The 20,134-nt window shown below is 36.2% G+C and overlaps 1 pseudogene; it reads left to right on the top strand.

Annotated features, from left to right (window-relative positions):
* The first annotated feature begins 1,640 nt into the window (after positions 1-1,640).
* The window catches only part of LOC124896134, a 45,560-nt pseudogene continuing 27,066 nt past the window's right edge, over positions 1,641-20,134 (top strand).

Genomic DNA, 20,134 nt, shown 5'->3' with positions numbered 1-20,134 from the left:
GTATCCACCCTAGTTGGTGACTCTGTGATTTCAAATAGAGTCTATAGGGTATGCATGGTATCTATTAGTGGTACATAAACTCTTATAGATTTGATAGAGTTAGATATGAGTGACTTTGATGTCATATTGATGGATTGGTTGCATTCATTTTATGCTTCCTTAAATTGTCGGACCCTTAAGGTCATATTCAAATTCCCTAATGAGCCGATCATTAGAGCACGAAAATTGATTTCCAAAGGGTATTTGTATCATTTGGACTTAGTTAAAGATTCTAACTCGGAAGGTCCTTCCCTAGAATCCATTCCTATGGTTAATGAGTTTCCCAAAGTTTTCCTTGATGATCTTTCTGGTGTTTCTCCCAATAGGAAAGTTGACTTGGGGATTTATCTTATTCCAGACACTCGTCGTATTTCTATCCGTCCATATAGAATGGTTCGGGTTGAGTTGGAGGAGCTAAAGAAGCAACTGAAGGATCTCTTAGATAAAGGTTTTAGTTGTCCTAGTGTGTATGCTTAAGGTTCTTCGGTGTTGTTCATGCATAAGAAGGATGATTAACTTAAGAAGTGCATTGATTATCTTCAGTTGAATAAGGTGAAAATAAAGAATAAGTAACCTCTTCCTAGGATCGATGACTTATTTGATCAACTTCAAGGTGCGAAGTGTTTTCTAAGACTGATCTTAGTTAGGGTGATCTTCAGCTTAAGATTGGGGGTATGGATATCCCTAAGACTGCCTTCAGGACATGATATGGTCACTATGAGTTCCTAGTTATGTATTTTGGGTTGATAAATGCTCCGGAAGGATCTATGGATTTGATAATTAAGGTCTTCCATTAGTTTTTGACTTTTTTTGTTATTCACTTCATCAATGAGATCTTGGAAAACTATAAGAGTGAGGTGGATCATTCAATCACCTTCGTGCTGTATTGCAGACCTTGAAGGATTATTGTTTGTATGCCAAGTTCTCTAAGTGTGAGTTTTGGTTAAAGGCTGTGACTTTTCTTTGTAATGTTATCTCTATTGAAGGGACCATGGGGGATCCCAAAAAGGTTGTGGTTGTTAAGAAGTTTCCTAGACCTATGACTCCAACTGATATTCAGAGCTTCTTGGGTTTAGCCGCTTACTATAGGATATTTATGGAAAGTTTTTGACTATAGTTATCCCCTTGACTAAGTTAACCCAGAAGAAGGCCAAGTTCTTTAGGTCAGCTACATATGAGGGTAGTTTTGAGATGTTAAAGGATAACCTAACTTCAACTTCTGTTTTGACCCTGCCTGAGGGTAATATCGGCTTTGTAGTGTGTTGTGATGTTTCTCGTGTTGGGCTGGGTTTTGTGCTGATGTAACATAGTAGGGTGGTAGCTTATTCTTTTAGGAAATTGAAAGTTCATGAGAAGAACTATCCTAATCATCATTTGGAGTTGTTAGCTGTGGTATTTTTCGTAAAAAAATTGGCGTTACTATCTCTATGGGGTTTATGTTGATATCTTTTATGATCATAAGCGCCTGTACTATGTGTTTACTCAGAAAGAGCTAAATCTCAGTCAAAGGAGATGGATTGAGGTTCTAAAGGACTGATATGAGTCTTCACTACCATCTACGTAAAGCTAACATCGTTGTTGATGCTCTTAGCAGGTTATCCATGGGGAGTCTAGCTTATGTGGATTTGGATAAGCAGGAGTTAGTGAAGGATGTTCACCGTTTGGCTAGTCTTGGTGTTCATCTCACAAACTCTGAGAACGGTGGAGTCTTTGTGCATCAGGTATCACAATTGTCTGTTGTTGTTGAGATAAAGAAAATACAAATGTTGGATCCTGATATGAGAAATTTTAAGAGTAATGTAGGTCAGCAAATGTTTATTGACTTTATGATTGGTGGTGATGGTATCTTGAGGTACAAAGGAAGGTTATGTGTTTCGGACATCAATGATCTGAGGAAAAAGATTTTTGTTAAAGCTCATAGATCTTGTTATGCTATTCATCCTGGTTCTACAAAGATGTATCATGATCTTAAGGAGTTCTATTGGTGGAACAATTTAAAGTGAGATGTGGCTAACTATGTGGCTAAGTGTATGGTATGTCAATAAGTGAAAGTTGAGCATATGAGACCCAGTGGTTTGTACCAAGATATAGAGTTGCCTAAATAGAAATTGTATGTTCTTAACATAGATTTCGTTACCGGTCTTCCTCGGTCTCTAAACCAATATGATTCAAACTGGGTCATTATAGATAGGATGGCCAAGTCTGCTCACTTACTGGTGAAGACTAGTTATTCGGCGGAGGATTATTCCATGTCCTATCTTGCAAAGATTGTGAAGTTGCATGGTGCTCCAATTTCTATCATTTTGGATAAGGGTACTCTGTTCTCATCTCACTTTTGGAAGTCATTCCAGAAAGGTTTGAGAACTATGATGTGCCTTAGTACTGCTTTCCACCCGCAGTCAAATGGACGAGTGAAGAGGACCATCCAATCATTAGAATATATGCTTCGTGCTTGCATGATTGACTATGGTGGTAGTTGGTTCGACCATTTACCTTTGATTGAATATGCTTATAATAATAGCTATCACTCTAGCATTGGTATGGCTCCTTTTGAGGCATTGTATGATAGGAGATGTCATTCTTCTATTAGGTGGTATGAAGTTGGTGAGGGTAAGTTGTTTGGCCCTGATTTGGTTCACCAATCCTTAGAGAAGGTGAAGGTAATTCCTGATAGATTGAAAGCCTCTCAAAGTCTCCAAAAGCCCTATGCGGATGTCAGGCGTAGAGAGTTGGAGTTCAATATTAGCGAATAGGTGTTCTTAAAGGTATCTCCTATGAAAGGAGTGATGCGGTTTGGCAAAAAGGGGAAGTTAAGTCCTAGGTATGTTGGTGCCTACTTGGTTTCGAAGAGGGTTGGCAGTGTTGCCAATGAATTAGAGTTGCCTTTTATTTTGAGCACCATTCATCCGGTTTACCATGTCTTTATGTTGAGGAAGTATGTAGGTGATCCTTCATCCATTTTTCCTTTGGAAGGGTTGAGTATTTTAGACTCCTTATCTTATGAGATTGTCCCAATTGAGATCATAGATCATTGATACCAAACGGTATCTACAAGAGCACAAAACAGTCGACAAACTCACAAAAAATAGTCCAAATGTACAAGACATCAAACAAGAACAACAAACACACTAACTTGAAAAATAAGGAGATAGATAACTTGACACAAAGAGAACTTATTAGGTAGCAACTAAAGAGTGTATAAAACTCTAAAACCTCTACAAAACAAGTTAACAAGCACCTAGTTCCTACGGGAACACAAGAGGAACGCGGTTCTCTCAAGCACTCTTGTTTTTAGCCATTTCACAACACAAGTGGAACCTTTCACTTGTGATCTTCAAATGTTTGGTGGTCTACTCCTTTCTTGAGAGGAAATATGATGTTCAATATTACAAGTGTTTTCAAGAATGAACTAAGGAACCAATCTAAAGAAATACCTTAAATAGTCTTTTCAAAAAGGATTACAAAAGGATCCCCTTGCCCTTCATGAAGAGGTGGCGGGTGTGGGATTTTTGGGGCAGCCTTGGGGTGTATTTTTGAGAACCTAAGGTCCTCCCTCACATGTCAAGAAGTACACTCCCTTGGGCGAGTTCACAACAAGCTCAACCGCATCCATTTTCATAAACACACCTTGAAGTCTTTCTAGTTCACGAGCTTGACTTCTAGTAAATGGTCTCGAGCTCGTGACACCCGTAGCAATCATCAAGTTCATTTGTTAGATACAAAGGATGTGGCTTCAGTAAAAGTTCTTTGGAGGAACCATATGGTTGAAGAAGCTACTTAGAAGGTCAAGGAGGACATGAAGTCCAAGTATCCGCATTTGTTCCTTACTCTGAATATTTGTGTGGAAGGTATGTGTTCTTCATCACATCTTTTTTTGTAACTTTGTTAAAGGTTTCTTTGATATGTAATAATCTGTTAACTTATGCTTGTACATTCCTTACCCATCAGTCGAGGATGAATGATCCAAGTGGGGGAGAATTGATACACCTTGGCTTTTGACCCTCAGAAAAATTCTTGAGTTTTAGTTACTGGATCACATATGATTTGAGCATACTAGTCATATGCTAAGAAAGGATTTAAGGCCCCCCCTCGTATGGTAGTCAATATAGTTTGGTTAGGTTCTATCCAAGGTGTGGCTAGGAATCTTACTAGTTGTATGATAGGGTGCGAGGTATATGATCTTAAGTTGTATGATGCCCAACGTTTAGTCTAGATGATTCAGGATAGGGTACGATTCTAGGGGTACTTATCGTATGTTAGGATATGAGTTAGTCCTTTGTGATCATATGTTGGTCAATATGGTAGTCCAAGGTGATGTCTAGGGTACGAGATAAGGGTACCACTTATACCCTAGGGTATGGTTTGGGGGTGTGGTCGTACTCTCCTACAATTATGTTTTTAGGTTTTAAGCTGAGGGTATTCTAGACATTTCCCACCATAAAACCCTTACCTCCCCACATCTTAAAATATGTTGTGGCCTCTCATAACCTACTATTGGAAGTTCGAACACATCAAAATCTACTCTAAACTCTCTCTTGAAGATTAGAGCTTAGGTTCTTTAAAGGTGTTCATCTTGAGGCTTAAGAGTCAAGTTTCTGCCGTGAATCTTCTAGAATAAGGAATTTGACTCTTCTCTCATTGTTAGTTCATAAATATCATATGCTTTAAAGTGTGATTATGATTCTTAATTGGTGGTTTCAAAAATCAAAATTGAGGGTTTTGTTGCATATAGTTGAGTATTGTTTACTCTTTGTTTAACTTTTGTTTATGCATGTTTTTTATGATGGTTTGCACATATGTGTGCTTGGTAATTATTGTTTCACAAGTGTGTCATGGGTAACCCTAGACATGATGGTTTTTACCTTGATTTTGGTCTTGATAATAATATGCCCTCACGGTGTTTGTAAAAATACCCAAAAGAATAAACTAGTCACATGTTAATGATGTTTTGAACTAATGCATTGGACTAATGAATATGAATGGTTGGTAAATAATTTTGTGAAGCCCTTGTTGTCCATGTAATGATTTAAATGGTAACCTTGGCAGTTTATTTACTTACATGGGTTTGAGTCCCAAACATTAAATTTATTTATGTCTTCACTTGATAATGGGTTTGAGTCCCTAAACTTTTAATTGAACAAGTGTATTTATTAGATGATAGGTTCGAGTCCCAAAGTAAAATAAATGGATGGTTGATTGATAATGGTAATGGCATGATGCAAACTTGCAAGTAGTATTTGTATGATGATACCAACGAAGTGCCTTTGGTTACGTAATTGGATGAATAGTTGTGTATATGAAATTATGGTTTTAAATTAAGCTTAATAATGAGATATGTTGTTGATCCATTAAAGTAGAGTTCTGAGGGCTGACACTAGAAATTGCACTAGCTTGTGCAGTTGTCTTATGACCGGGTGGTTCGAGTCCCCCAAATGAACATATGAAAGAGAGGTTCAAGTCCCCATTACTACACTTATTAGTGCTTAAGTCACCTTTATTATGCTGGGAGGTTCAAGTTCCCCATAAAGTCATATACGGATATGGATATTCTCTGGTTCATGTGTCTACACACATTGGCCCTTGCATCTAGGGAAGATTTGGGCCCATATATCCAGTGGGTACCTCGTACTATGAAGGTCATGCTACACAACCAAGGTTAATGATTTCTAAAGTTCATGCTAATCTTTTTCCTATCCCATCATGGTGTTAGAATATATATATGTATATGTATTTATTGTATTGGTATATGTATTGATTGATTGGCTTTGAACTGTTGGCATTATTTTATCCATATCCTTGAGTTACGTGCTAGCGCTCCAACCGCTAACCATATTCAATGCTATATCCCTACGTGATGCAGGTATTGGTCATACTTTCTATTAGTTTAGTCTTAGACATTGGTTTTGGCTATAGTCGGGGGCATGCCTCGACCAAATGTTGTTTTGATATTGGATAAAGGCTTTGTGAGAATACCATGGGTTGGTATCGGTGGTATGGCAGTGGCGTTAGCCTTAGTAATTGTATTAGTATTGTGGTTGATATTGTATGACTGTATTTGATTTGTGCTTGTTCCATTTTACTATGGTATGGATGTGGAGATGGTTATTATTTTGGTTTTGTTACGATTGTTGTTTGTGCATTGGATAGATAGACTTATTTGGGATGGTCATGGTATTGGACCTATCCCAAAGTCTTTGTGTTGTTAATCTCTCTATCTTGTTTTACGTTCGGAATTCATCAAACTCAAGGTATATTCTTGGTTGGTTGGTTTGGATAACGGGGTGGTCTCCGCGCCATGTTCGGCCTAAGATGCCCATTGTGACAAGGCCCTAGTTCATCCAGTGTCAAAGGTGATATGGGATAGTCTTAAGGCTGGAAAAGTCACCAAAAGTTCTATGCGGATATGAGGGGAAGAGAGCTAGAGTATGAGGTTGGTGATTGGGTGTTCTTGAAGGAATCTCCTATGAAGGGAGTAATGAGATTTGGGAAGAAGGGGAAGCTCAGTCCTCATTATGTTGGTCCGTACTTGATTTTTAGGAGAGTGGCGAAGGTTCATTATGAGTTGAAATTTGCCTTTGAGTTTGGGTTTTCTTCACTCATTTTTTCATGTTTCGATGTTGAAAAAGTGGGTGGGTGATGCTTCTTTGGTGGTGCCTATTGAGGATATTGGGTATTTTGAATTCCTCTTCTTTTGAGGAAGTCCCGATGAATATTTTGGATAGAAAAACCCATCGTTTAAGGACTAAGGAAGTGGCTTCGGTGAAGATTCTATGGAGGAACCAAAAGGTTGAAGAAGTTATTTGGAAAGTTGAAGAGGACATGAACTCAAACTTTCCGTTCTTATTCCCCGAGTTGGATAATCGTGATTAAGCTGGTTTTCTTACACCTTGTGTTTTCTGATTTGTTAAAAGAATTATGGTTCTTTTTCTTTTTTACAATCATGCTAATGGATTCCTTTACGAATCATTCAAGGATGAAAGATCCTGGAGGGAGAATATAACACCCAAATTTTTGGTTCTAAAATTTCTGACGTTTTGAGCTCACTGCGCAGGATACGTTTCACCTAATGATTCTTAAGATATCCTTATTAGGGCTTGAGTCATAGGGTAACGAGTGAGTTTGATAAATTTCATGTCCTGATCACTATTAGTATCTAACGAGTCGTGAGGAGTGGTCATGAGTAGTAGGGCGTGACTTGTAACCAAATTAGTGTAGGGACCAAAGTCACTGTTGTGGTTGCATCTAGGACCCAGAGTCACAATGTCTGTGTATGAGCCATATGGTACGAATTGTAAGGTTAAAAATGAGGAAGACCCATGTCTCTGCCCAGACCACGAGTTGTGGTGACGACTCATAACTATACGTCATCAGTGATGACGTGACTCGTAGTCACTAACGACACTTTTTCCTCTATTTTAATTGGGGGCACTTTGGTCATTTCCCCTTTTCACCAGATAAGACCCATATCTATAAAACACCTTTAGAGTCTTATTATCACCCCAACATACTTCTCTCTTCTCTCAAAATCCCTAAGAAGAAATACATAAGGTTTTCTAAGGTTGGCCATCTAGTGCTCAAAGGGTGCTTTCTTCTCAAAATTTCTTGGTATCTCAGACATGTAATCTCTTCCCTTAAACTTGTTGTCTCTAAAGGCATGGGTTTTATTGTTATTCCTGTAGATTTATATGTGGAATTGATTTGGGTTGAGGGTTTTGGAGTGATGGTTACTTGAATTCTATTTTCAAGGCTGTAATTTATTGTTCATGCTTTATCTATGTATTTTGAAACCCGTTGGGATGCATGGGTATTGTTAATAGGATGAGGGTCGAGGCATTCCACAAATTTGATAATTTGGGTTTGGAAATTTGGTTTTGGAAATTGTGCTCCCTCAACCCATATGCATAAGTTGTTTGGAAATATGATTAATCACATGATTCGGCTTACTTCCCTGAACTTTTGCATTGTATAAATGGATAATAAGATAAAAAGGTTTTTGAAGGCCTTTTTGGACATCTTTTGATCTTAAACTGCAATCATAGGGGTCGAGGCATTCTCCCAAGTTGATTTTTTTATAAACTACGGGGGTCGAGGCATTCTCCTAATTTGACTTGATAAATTATGGGGTCGAGGCATTCCCTTAAGGTGATGAATAATAGGACTAGCATAATGATATTAGCTTACAAGCATAAGGTATGACAATACCAAAGGTATATGCCATGAGGAATGATTCTTGGTTAATAAACAAGAATGTGTAACTGTTTTAATTCTTCTTAAAGGGGACTGTGTAGCTTTTCGTGAAGGTGGAGGTCCTAAAGGATTAATACTGGAAACCCACATTTGCTGGCATGGGAGTAGTTCTTAATGACCGTGTGCATGTGTCAAACTTTATACATATATTTGTATCCAGGATTTACATGAAGTCGGTGTATTTCGTGGTCTTCCTTGATACGTCCGTTTCGTGCAACTAACATGCACTGGAGCCTTTTTGGTGGGAGGAACCAAACCCATCTAGCCCATGGGTTTTTTATTTTTACGGTTATTCTACATAGTCCAAGCTAATATTTTAAATCTCATGCTAAACCTTGTTCCCTATCCCATCTTATTTTATATATATATGCATGTGTATAATTCTGTGCATTTGTTTTGCATGGTTTTGGATTAATTTGATCATGGAATTACTTAATCCCTTTCCTAAGTTACATACTAGTGCTCACACTGCTAACTGTCCTCGGATGCCGTATGCCCATGCAATGCAGGTCTAGAAATATTTCTATTTTCTTTTACAGTATAGGCAATTCTGGTTCGTTCACTAGTCAGTCCTGAAGTGGTGAGCTTCCATTCTCCGGTAGGCCTATCATTATAAGGCATTTTTTAATTTATGTCTAGACTACCTTTTTAATTCTCATTTTGGCTATGGTCGGGGGCATGTCCCGACATAGGTTGTTCTTGGTTATTAGAGTCTTTATGGATTACTGTGGATTGGGATGGTTGTTGAAATTCTTTGATTCCTCTCTAAGCTATTTTATTTATCTATCTTGTCATTGGTAGATGTATTGTGTTCTATTTATTAGAAAAAAGGGGTGGTCTTCGGTCCTCGGTGGACTTGAGATACCCATCACGGCCAGGCCCTGGTTCGGGTCGTGACATCAACCCTCAGTTTGAAAAGTTTTGAATTTTGGTTTTGGGGGTCAACTTTGTAAAAATGACACCATTAAGTTTGAAGCTTCGAAATGAGTCTAGGAGCATAGTTCGTTTACATTTTTGAAATTCTGGATGAATCTTGAGGGATCTGCAGAGACTTGAAATTCTCTAAGTCTCCAGTTGGTGCACCACTGTCATGACCCAAAAACCAAGGGCTATGATAGCGCTTGTCGTGGCAAGCCTTGACAAGTAAGCCTATTACCAAACTGATATGAAATGAGAAAACAACACCAAAATCAAGGCAATTCTTCTAGAATGAATCTGTACCACACATATACAATAATAGTGGGAAAATACATAACTAAGATACCATAGATCTCCCAAAATCCAGTGTCACATTTTAAGAATCAACTAAATAAATCTCAAAATCAAACTATACAACTGATAGTGCAGAAATACTCCACTAAATAAGAAAGGTATTAAATCAACTCTGGAAGCATAGACCAACCGCTAACCCAAAAATACTCCAGATACCGCCTGAATCAGCTACTGTGTAGTGCACTCGTACCTGGATCTATACCGAAAGAGCACAATAGGGATGAGTATGGTCCATTTGTACTTGGTAGGTATCATAGGCCAACTGATCAAAGTGGAAAACAAAGTATATAAAATACACACTATGAAAACATCACCTATAATCAGAAAATGTCCCATATGATAGCCCATAATGTCTCCACTAACAGTTCCAAAATACAAGTACAAGAAAGAAGTGCAAATAGATAGATAGCACATCAAGAACGAAAATACAATATAGAATGTACTCAGTATAGAAATGCAATAAAAAAGTAGAAGATGATGATGATGAAGATGATGTGATGCACGAGATTGTCACACAACTTCCCTATACACCTATCAATCTATGCTTCTAAGGTATGATCTATAGGGGTTCTTCAACCCATTTACAATCCAATATCCTATACTAATCTAATATCCATAACTCATCTTCGGCATATACATTGGCAGATGGTTTTTAAAGAAGTTACATTTTCTGTCTGTAAAAGCCAGTATTTCCATAGTGGTACCAATTTTTCATAAATGTATATGATATGAGGATGTGAAACAATCAACCAGAATGAGAATTTCAAAATTTAAAAAATATACCAAACCATGTGAATCAAAATCCACTCAATATGTCAACCGTCCATGAATCCAATATAATCTATATGTCAATAGAGTAAAAATATACAACAATATGCCATTGATATGACATAAATTATAATTTAGGCTTTTCACTAGAAAAGATGCAGCCAAATATACATACACAAGGCCAAAAGCATCATGTACGTCCCCACACCGTCACATATAGCAAGTAATGACTTAAAAACCACCAAATAACAACAACATAGGCTCCCAGGCACAAAATACTAATAAAGTCATTTCCTTGATAGTTCCCACACCCATAACATAATGTTATACCAATATTAACTACCCATCCCAATTTGAAGAAAGTAAAGTCATAACTACCCTGAATGCCAAAAATCACCCCAAAGAACCTTTAACATGGAGATCTCCCCTCACGTATAGATACAGAATCAACTAAAGCATACAAATTTAGAATATACGCGTCAAAAGAAAGCCAATGATACCTATATTTTTATTTTTGGGGTCGGAGTCAAAATAGACCCCTAAATTGAGTTTTCAAAAAATAGGATAAAGCCAAAATTTTTGTCCAAAAATATATTACCTCTGATTAAAGGAAGTCATAGAGGAAAACCCAAGTGAAAATGGATTGAAATTGGTGTTTAACTCAAAGAATTGCTAATTTAGGCTTTTCGGGCCAAATTCTCCAAATTCCAACTTTCAATTCTAGTTTAATTGAAGAAAAAGTTGAAACAGGGATTTGGAGATTACTCAAGTTTAAAAATGGAAGAAATCGCTCAAAAACATAAAACCCCATGTTCCAACTCTCAAAAATGGTGAAAAAATTCACGAAAATAGGGAATTTATCCTTGGCATAGCTTATCCAATCACCGAGTCGCTTGGCACAGGAGTGTCGTGTAAATGACTAAGTTGTCGCTTAAGCAACAATCTCTTAAGCGAGTCTGCCGTCACTTAGGTGAAACTTTGGCTGACAACCAAGTTGCTTACGTGACCAAAATATCACTTGAGAGGTGCACTAGCTGGAGACTTGGAGAATTCCATGTGTCAGCGGACCCCTTAGGATTCATCCGGGATCCCCAGAACATAAATGAACTATGCTACCCTATCAAATTCAATTCTTTGGACTCAATGGCGGTAGTAGATTTTTGAAAAAAACATTATTGAACAGAATTGACCTTCGAAACCCAACTTCATAAATTTTCAAACCAAGGGTTAAAATGATATGTACTACCCATAAAACCATACTAACCATGTTACCTAAAATCGATGTTCCAAATCTATTGTGCATTCCATTTTTCCATCTGATGCATATATTAATAAATGTTGACCGAAGTCAACTAATAGCCTTTTTAACCTCTAAAAATGACAAATTCACACAAAACACACTGAAATGCATTAGGAACCATGCCAATCTCCCCACTCCCCAGAAATACCATAAAGCAACCATGAGGAGGGTTAAAATGGTTGAATCACATAAAAATAAATAATTTACAAAAATAACCAAAAAAGAAGTCATTAGATCATCCACCACTAAAATTCTAGTTCTTCCTTGAATTAAAGGCAAGGGAAATGACTAGATCAGCCAAAAACTGGGGATAACTACCATGTATTTCAGAATCAACCACCCAAGTAGCCTCATCTACCAATCAATGGCTCTACTGAACCTTAACCACTGAAATATCTCTAGAATGCAACTATCTAATATCTCTGGCTAAAATTGAGAAAGGATCCTAAATAAAAGACAACCTCTCATCTAACTGGACTGAATCCCAATGAATGATATAAGACTCATCTTAAATAAAACACTGAAGCATGGGAACATGTAAAACTGGATAAACAACTAATAAATTTAGGGGCAATGAGAACTGATAAGACACATCCCCAATAGTTTGAAGAATTCTAAAAGGTCCAATATACCTGGGGCTTAGTTTTCCCCTCTTTCCTAATCTCATCATGCCCTTCATGGGTAACACACAAAGAAAAACTCGATTACCAACACTAAATCTCAAGGCACAAAGTCTACAATCTGCCTAGCACTTCTGTCCACTCTAAGACGCTCAAAGTCAATCCTAAATGATCCAAACTCTATCCAAAGACTCATAAAGCAAGCCCAAACCTCTAGGTCTAATCTTAGAAACCTAAGCTTCAAAAGGAGCCATCTCAATACTAGAATGACAACTATTAGTATACGCAAACTCCACTAAAGCTAGATGTTGCTCCCAATAACCTCCAAAGTCCATAAAAATGTGCAGAGCACATCCTTCAAATCCTGAATAGTCTACTCTGACTGACAATTGGTCTGGGCATGAAAAGTTATACTAAGATCAACCTGGGTACCTAACTTCTTCTAAATAGTCTTCAAAAAGTGAGATGTAAACACTAAAACTCTATTTGAGATGATAGACACAAGTATACCATGAAGATAAACTATCTCATGAATGTAGATACGTGCGAACCTCTTATTACTGAAAGAAACCTAAATTGGAATGAAATGAGCAGACGTGTTCAATTAAATCAACAATGAACCAAACACTGTCAGAGCCACAAGAAGTAGGAGGTAACCGAGACTTAAAGTCCGTAATGATTTATTCCTATTTCTACTCAGGAATGGGTAACCTCTAAAGCAAACCACCAGGCCTCAAATGCTCGCCCTTTACCTAATGGCAACATAGGCAATAAGCTACAAAATTTGCTACACATACCACCCTACCAGTAATTTTATCTCAAGTCACGATACATATTAGTAACTCCTAACATCATCACCCAACACCTTATCATGAATCACTTTAACCCAACATCATTAAATTGATGAGCCTAAATATGCTCCATTAAAGAAGAACTATCCTTAACAAATATCAAAACACACCCAGGTATGAAAATATCAAACCTAACTATCTAGTTAGCCAAAGAAAAAACCACTAAGGCAAAAGGCATTTCCTGGGTCAAAAGATGCGCCACTAGTAACCCATGCTAGTTGACTTTCAACTCAAGACATTTGCAACAACATTAGCCTCGCACAGATGATAGAGAATAGTCTTGTCATAATCCTTAAGAAACTCAAGCCAAATATGCTAGTTCATATTAGTATCCACTAGATAAAGAAATACTAAAGTCTACAATGATCTGATATTTCAACAGACTCCATACGAGTAGTGCCTTTGTAACTTTAAATAAAAAACAACTGTATACAACTTCAAATCATAGATGGGGTAAATCTTCTCATAGGGCTTCAATTGATGAGAAGCATATTTAATCACCTTACTTTTATGAATTAACACAACACTTAACCTTACACCAAAAGTATTATAGAAGATGATAAAACCCATGCCCTTCTTGGGCAAAGTCATGATAGGAGCTAAAGTCAACAAATACTTAAGTTTTTGGAAGCTTGCCTTATAAGCATCAAAACAACTAAAAGGAAATCTTATTTTGAGTCAACTTAGTCAATCGAGCTGCAATGTATGAAAAACTCTTAACAAAGTGCTAGTAGTAACCTACCAAACCAATAAAACTTCAAATCTTTATAGAAGAATTAGGCCTATCCCAATCACAAACCGTTGCAATCTTTGTAGGATCGATAATAATATTATTCATGGTTACCACATAACCCAAGAAAGAAATATACTCTAACCAAAACTCAAATTTGGAGAACTTAGCCTTCAACTTCTCAACCCTCAATATCTGAAGTACAATATGCAAATGATCCTAATGGCCGGCCTCAATCTTAGAGTAAACCAAGATATCACCTATAACTATAATGATAAAAGAGTTGATATATAGTTAAAATACCCGATTCATCAATTCCATGAATGTAGTTGGGGAATTAGTCAATCCAAAAGACATGGCCAAGAACTCATAATGACTGTATTGAGTCTAGAAAGTAGTTTTTGGAATATCCATAGCTCTAATCTTTAGTTGGTGATACCCGAATCTAAAATCAATCTTTAAAACAATAAAGTACCTCTAAAATGATCGAACAAATCATCAATATAAGGAAGAGGATACTTATTCTTAATCGTTACCTTGCTCAACTATTGATAATTAATACACACATAAATAGACCTATCCTTTATCTTTCCAAATAAGAGAGGTGCACTGTATGTTGATACACAAGGTTAGATAAATCCCTTATCTAACAACTCCTGCAATTGTTTCTTCAATTTCTTCAAATCTATTGGGCCATCCTATATGGAGGAATAGAAATGGGCTTGATGCTTGGATCAACATTAATAGCAAAGTCAATATCATGATCTGGAGGCATACTTATATGATTTTAGTATGCCATCAACTAGCTTCTACGTTATTTGATCTAGGTCCACTATTTGGGCATATTTCCTCCTATTATGAATCATCATTATAGTTATCTTAGACACCTTTATTTATGCTATTTCATATGGCTACCCTTATAGGTGATTTATTAGTAGTAGATCAGGTATAGAGATTGTGTTAGGTTACTATTTAAGGGTAAGATACTCGGGTTGGTCATATTCTATTGGATATGGTAGATTTTAAAATGATTCTACACAAGGATTGGCTATACCCTTATAATGCTATTTTAGATAGCTTTGATAAGACCCATTACTTTATCCATACCTAGTATACCCCCAATTGTGTGGTAGAAATCTTTTAGCTACACCTCGATAAGGATTGTTTTTATTTGAGCTAGGAGATTGGTATCAAGAGGTTTTGAGTCATTCCTTGCTTATATTTGGGATATTAGTGTTAAGAGTCCTTTACTTGATTCTGTTCCTATTGTTTGTTATTTTCCTAATGTTTTTCATACTAACCTACCTAGCTTTCTACTTAAGTATGATGTTAATTTTGCTATTGCCCTCGAGCCAGGCACCCAACCTATCTTTATAACTCATTATCATATGGATCTAGCTAAGCTAAAAAAGTTAAATATTAAACTTTGGGATCCTATGGGTAAGGGTTTCATCATATAAAGATTACTGACTTTGGGTGCCCCAATTCTATTTGTGAAGAAGAGGGATGGTTCTATGAATATACGTATCAACTACATCAAATTTTTTATTGTGACAATAAAGAAGAAGTATTCTATGACTTGTATTGATGATTTATTGACCAACTTTATAGGGAAATAGTTTATTATAAGACTAATTTGAGGTATATTTACCATCAATTGAAGATCAAGGCTGAGGACATCCTTAAGACATCCTTTAAGACTTATTATTGCCATTATAAGTTCCAGGGGATGCCTTTTGGGTTGACTAATCCATCAACAACATTTATGGATAGGATGAAATGTGTTTTTAATCCTTATATGTACTACCCCATGATATTTTTATTGATGATATCCTTATATATTCTAATAGTAAGTAGGAGCAAGAGCAATATTTAAGGATTGTTCTCTACATAATGGGTGTTTATAGGCTTTATACCAAATTCTTAAACTATGAATTCTAGCTTGATTCTGTAGCTTTATTATGTGATATGGTATTCGGGAAGTGTATTGTGATGGACCCCCCCAAATATTAAGGATATTTGTGATTGGGCTAGGCCCACGTCTCTTACTGATGTTTGTAGTTTTATTAATTTAGGAGGATACTACAAGTTGTTTCGAAAGATTTTTACTACTACTACAACCTTTATAAGTAGATTAACCATGGAGAAGGTTCTATTTTAATAGTCTATGAGTTTCAAAGTGATCTATTTAAAGCATAGAAAGTTTCTCACTTTAGCTCCTATTTGACTATTCTAGTTGAAGGTAAGGGTTTCACAATCTATTATAATTCTTTTGGTATGGATTACGGGTGTCTTATGATATAGAAAACTTGTGTTATTTCTTATGCATTGGGGAGATAATGTTTCATGAGTTAAAATACCCCTCTTATGAATTTAAGTTGGCAGCAATAGTTTTTGAGTCTATGTTGTGCCACTATAAAATCTTCGTTGACCATTGTAGTCTTAAATATATCATGACACAAAGTAAGCTTATTTTGAGGTGCCACGGATGGATTGTGGTGATGATGGACTATAATATTTTTATTTTATACCATCATAGGAAGGCAAATATAGCAGCAAATGCCTTGTGTCGAAGGTCACTGAGTATGGGTATCTTAGCCTTTATTATATTTTAGAGTGGCCATTTGCTTTGGACAGACAGTCCTAAGCTATATTGATTGTTCAACTTGATATTTCTGACTTAAGAAGGATTCTTGCTAGTGTTGAGGCTAAATCTACCTTGCTTGAGTAGATTTGGGGTTGTCAATTTGAGGATTGTAGACTTTGTGGATTTTTAAATCATGTGATGAGATGTGAGTCTAGGAGGGATACCATATATTTGGAGAGTGTCTTGGTTCTAAATGGGAAAATTTGTATTCTAATGGTTGGAAATTTTATTATGTTGATTCTCATGAAAGGTTCATAACTCAAAATATTTTATTCAACCTATGACAACTAAGATATATTGGTATTTAAGGTAGCATTACTGATGGATCAATATCCAAAGAGATAGAGTAGAGTTTCTCACTCGGTGCCAATATTTCAAGCAAGCCAAATGTGGTAGTAGATGCCTTGAGTCGAGGGTAGAGTGTATAGGTAGCTGGCCTTTATTTCATTTTGGAGTGATCATTGGCTTTTTACATATAACATTTATCCAACTTGATAGTTCAAGTTGATATCTTTGATGCTAAGAGGATTTTTTCTAGTGTTAAGGTTAAATCTACCTTACTTGAGCAAATTTAGTATTATCAATTTGAGGATCGCAAACTTTGTGGCTTTTGAGATCAGGTAATGAGATATGAGTCTAGGAGGGATACCATAGATTTAGAGGGTGTTATGAGATTAAATAGTCATATTTATATTTTAATGGTTGGAGATTTGATTCTGTTGATTCTCCAAAAGACTCACAACTACAAATATTCTATCCAACCTAGGACAACTAAGATGTGTATGTATGTGAGAGATCATTACGGGTGCATTAGTACCCAAAGAGATTAGAATTTATGGCTCGGTGACCATGTTTCAAGAAAGTAAAGTACAAGCATTTGAGACCTAGTGAATTGCTTAAGAGGTTACTCATTCTCGAGTGGAAATGAGTGGGCTAATATAGACTTCATAGATAGTTTACCTCTCACTTTTTGTTGTTTTGATAGCATTTGAAATTTTGGTTAGAGTAGACTATTTAGGGTTTGGAGTATATGCTTCACACTAGTGTTTTTCATTTTAGTGTCCTGTGGAACATGCTTTTATCTTTGATGGTGTTTTATTATAATACAAACTTTAATATATATATTAAGATGGCCCTATTCAAGGAGTTGTATTGTAGGCACTATCGATAATTGATTAGTTGATTTGCAACTTCTAAGGTTAGGCCTCGTGGTACGAATTTGATTCATGAGTCATTTGATTAGGTTCTTGTGATTAAAGAGATCTTATAGACAGCATGGAGTATGCAGAAGTCTTATACTACCCATAGTTTTTATAGCTTAAAGTTTAGTGTTAGTGACTAGGTCATTATGCGAGTACTACCTAAGAAGGGTGTGATGAGGTTCTAGTGGAGGACAAGGCACAACCCTAGTTATATTGGACAATTTGAGATCCTACAGATAGTTGGAGAGGTATCATATGATTTAGCTTTGCATGTAGCATTTACAGCCATGTATCCAGTTTTACATATATCTATGTTGCAACATTACATTCTTAAAGAGTCTCGAATGCTTCAATCGGACAATGTTAATAAGAGGCTGATCTTAATTGAGGAACATGTGTCTATTTTCTCAAAAGATTTTAGACAGTTATGCTCAAGAGATATTTCTTTAGTTTTTGTTTAGTGGTACACCATCCAGTCAAGGGGGCTTACATAGAGGTCTAGTATAATATGTGGACCTTGTATCCCTACCTGTTCGAGTATTCAGTTACTTATTAACACTTTACTTTTGTGGAGGAATTTACTTTTAGTAGTTCATGTTATAATGATCCTCTAGGTCATTTCCATTACTTTCATGTTTCTCTATATTTAGAGCATCTATTGCTACCCTGGGTCATTTATGACTTACTAGGACTTATAGTTTGGTTACCAAGTAGTTCGTTAGGTATTTAGAGCCATTTTCCTATTATAGAGCTTTAGAGGTTAAGGAATAGGTATTGGGACAAAACCTTAGATAAATTGCCACGTATTTCATTAGATGTCTCATTTTCTTTTGAGAATTGATTTTATGCTATGTTGACTCTTTATTTGGGCCTTGAAGCTTTATTACTTATTATGGGCTATTGGCTGGAATTAGGCTCAAATGAATCCTAAGGATGTAGGACACATTTTTTATAAAAATGACTTCAAATGAAAATTGTAATTATATCATTGAGTCCAAAATTTCTAATTTAGTAGGGTAACATAGTTCGTCTGTGAGCATATGATTCTAAGCCAATTCTAAAATCCCGATCGGAGTTTGTTGGGACTTGTTGAATATTGATGGTCACTAGTTATCTAGTGCAACTGCTTTAGCAGATGAGGGACGGCTTTTTTGTTTGTCTACTTCTTTGAAGGCCCAGGATTGCCTTAGTAGAGCCTGTCTAGAAAAGGCTTTGTCATTTTAACGACCATTAGGTGCTTTAGCAGTGACAGCTTTAGAGGTCCTTTAACAGCTCAAGCAGCCATCGCTAGAATATTATATATGTGTATATATATATGAGATTTATTTTTTGAATTTCAATCAAGCTCTCTCTCACTGTCTTTTTAAGATCTTTTCTCGAACACCAATAGCCAACAGTTAAGTCCGACATTGACGATATCTTTCCCACTATAGGAATGGAACTCTTCTCCCAATTCTTTTCTAAGATCTATTCACCCCTTTTCACACTACCCTCTTTCTCTATTTCCACTCACTTCTTTGCCTGATTACTACCATTTGCACCCCATTTTTGTGAGACCCATACTAGTTCCACTCCAAGAATTAACTGTCTATCGATTGCCACAAAGTAGAAGTTTGGTTTAAGATTTGATGAGCTAAAAGGTAAACCAAATCCAGATTCTTTGTAGGCCTTCTAGTGAATCTTTGACGATAGTATTTTGGTGACTATTTCTTAAACCATGTACTGTATTAATCTAATAAAGAAAAGAAGACAAGGGACAATACTTTCTATTCTATAACATATCACGATGATTTATATCCCTCACTTGTTACTTGGTATTTTTGATTTTTTCTTCTTTAATTTCAAGAAGTATAATCTCTGGGTGGTTTTTCTGTCCACTTATTTAATAATCAATACTGATTTAAAATATTACCCTTCACAAAAAGGGAATAATAGCACTATATTTTAGCACTGAAATATTTCTTGTCATTATCTTCAGTGAACTAATGGAGTATCTATCTCTCTACATGAAAGAGGTGTTCTCCTTATGTATACCCTAATTTTGGATGGGAGATGTACCGATTAATTTAGTAAAGAGAAAAGTGGCAATTTTGTTATTTAAAAGGTGTTATGAGATTTTATGTTTTGGCCTATTTTTCTGTAAATTTTAAGACTCTGCCCTTTGTATTCTCTATATATTGTGATTTTTCAAGGTCTTGGATTTCTAATTTTTGCTTTTTCTAGGGTATTGTGATCTTTGTGTGCTTTTTTAGAAGTGATATTCCTTGACTTCTTTGATTTTTGATTTGTGGTTTACACCTTCCAGTATAGTGTGCATTCCTTTTTCTTCTTTTGTTAAGTAGTGCCTTTAGGGGTTAATGGTAGACTAGGGGTATGTCATAGGTTGGCATTAAGGTTGGGATCAGTGATCTATGGTGATTTTAACACTTATCCACACTCAGTTTTAGTGCACATTATC

Source organism: Capsicum annuum, chromosome 2, assembly GCF_002878395.1.
Source record: "Capsicum annuum cultivar UCD-10X-F1 chromosome 2, UCD10Xv1.1, whole genome shotgun sequence".
In the NCBI taxonomy this organism is placed as follows: domain Eukaryota; kingdom Viridiplantae; phylum Streptophyta; class Magnoliopsida; order Solanales; family Solanaceae; genus Capsicum; species Capsicum annuum.
This window is presented reverse-complemented; position numbering and strand designations above follow the sequence as displayed.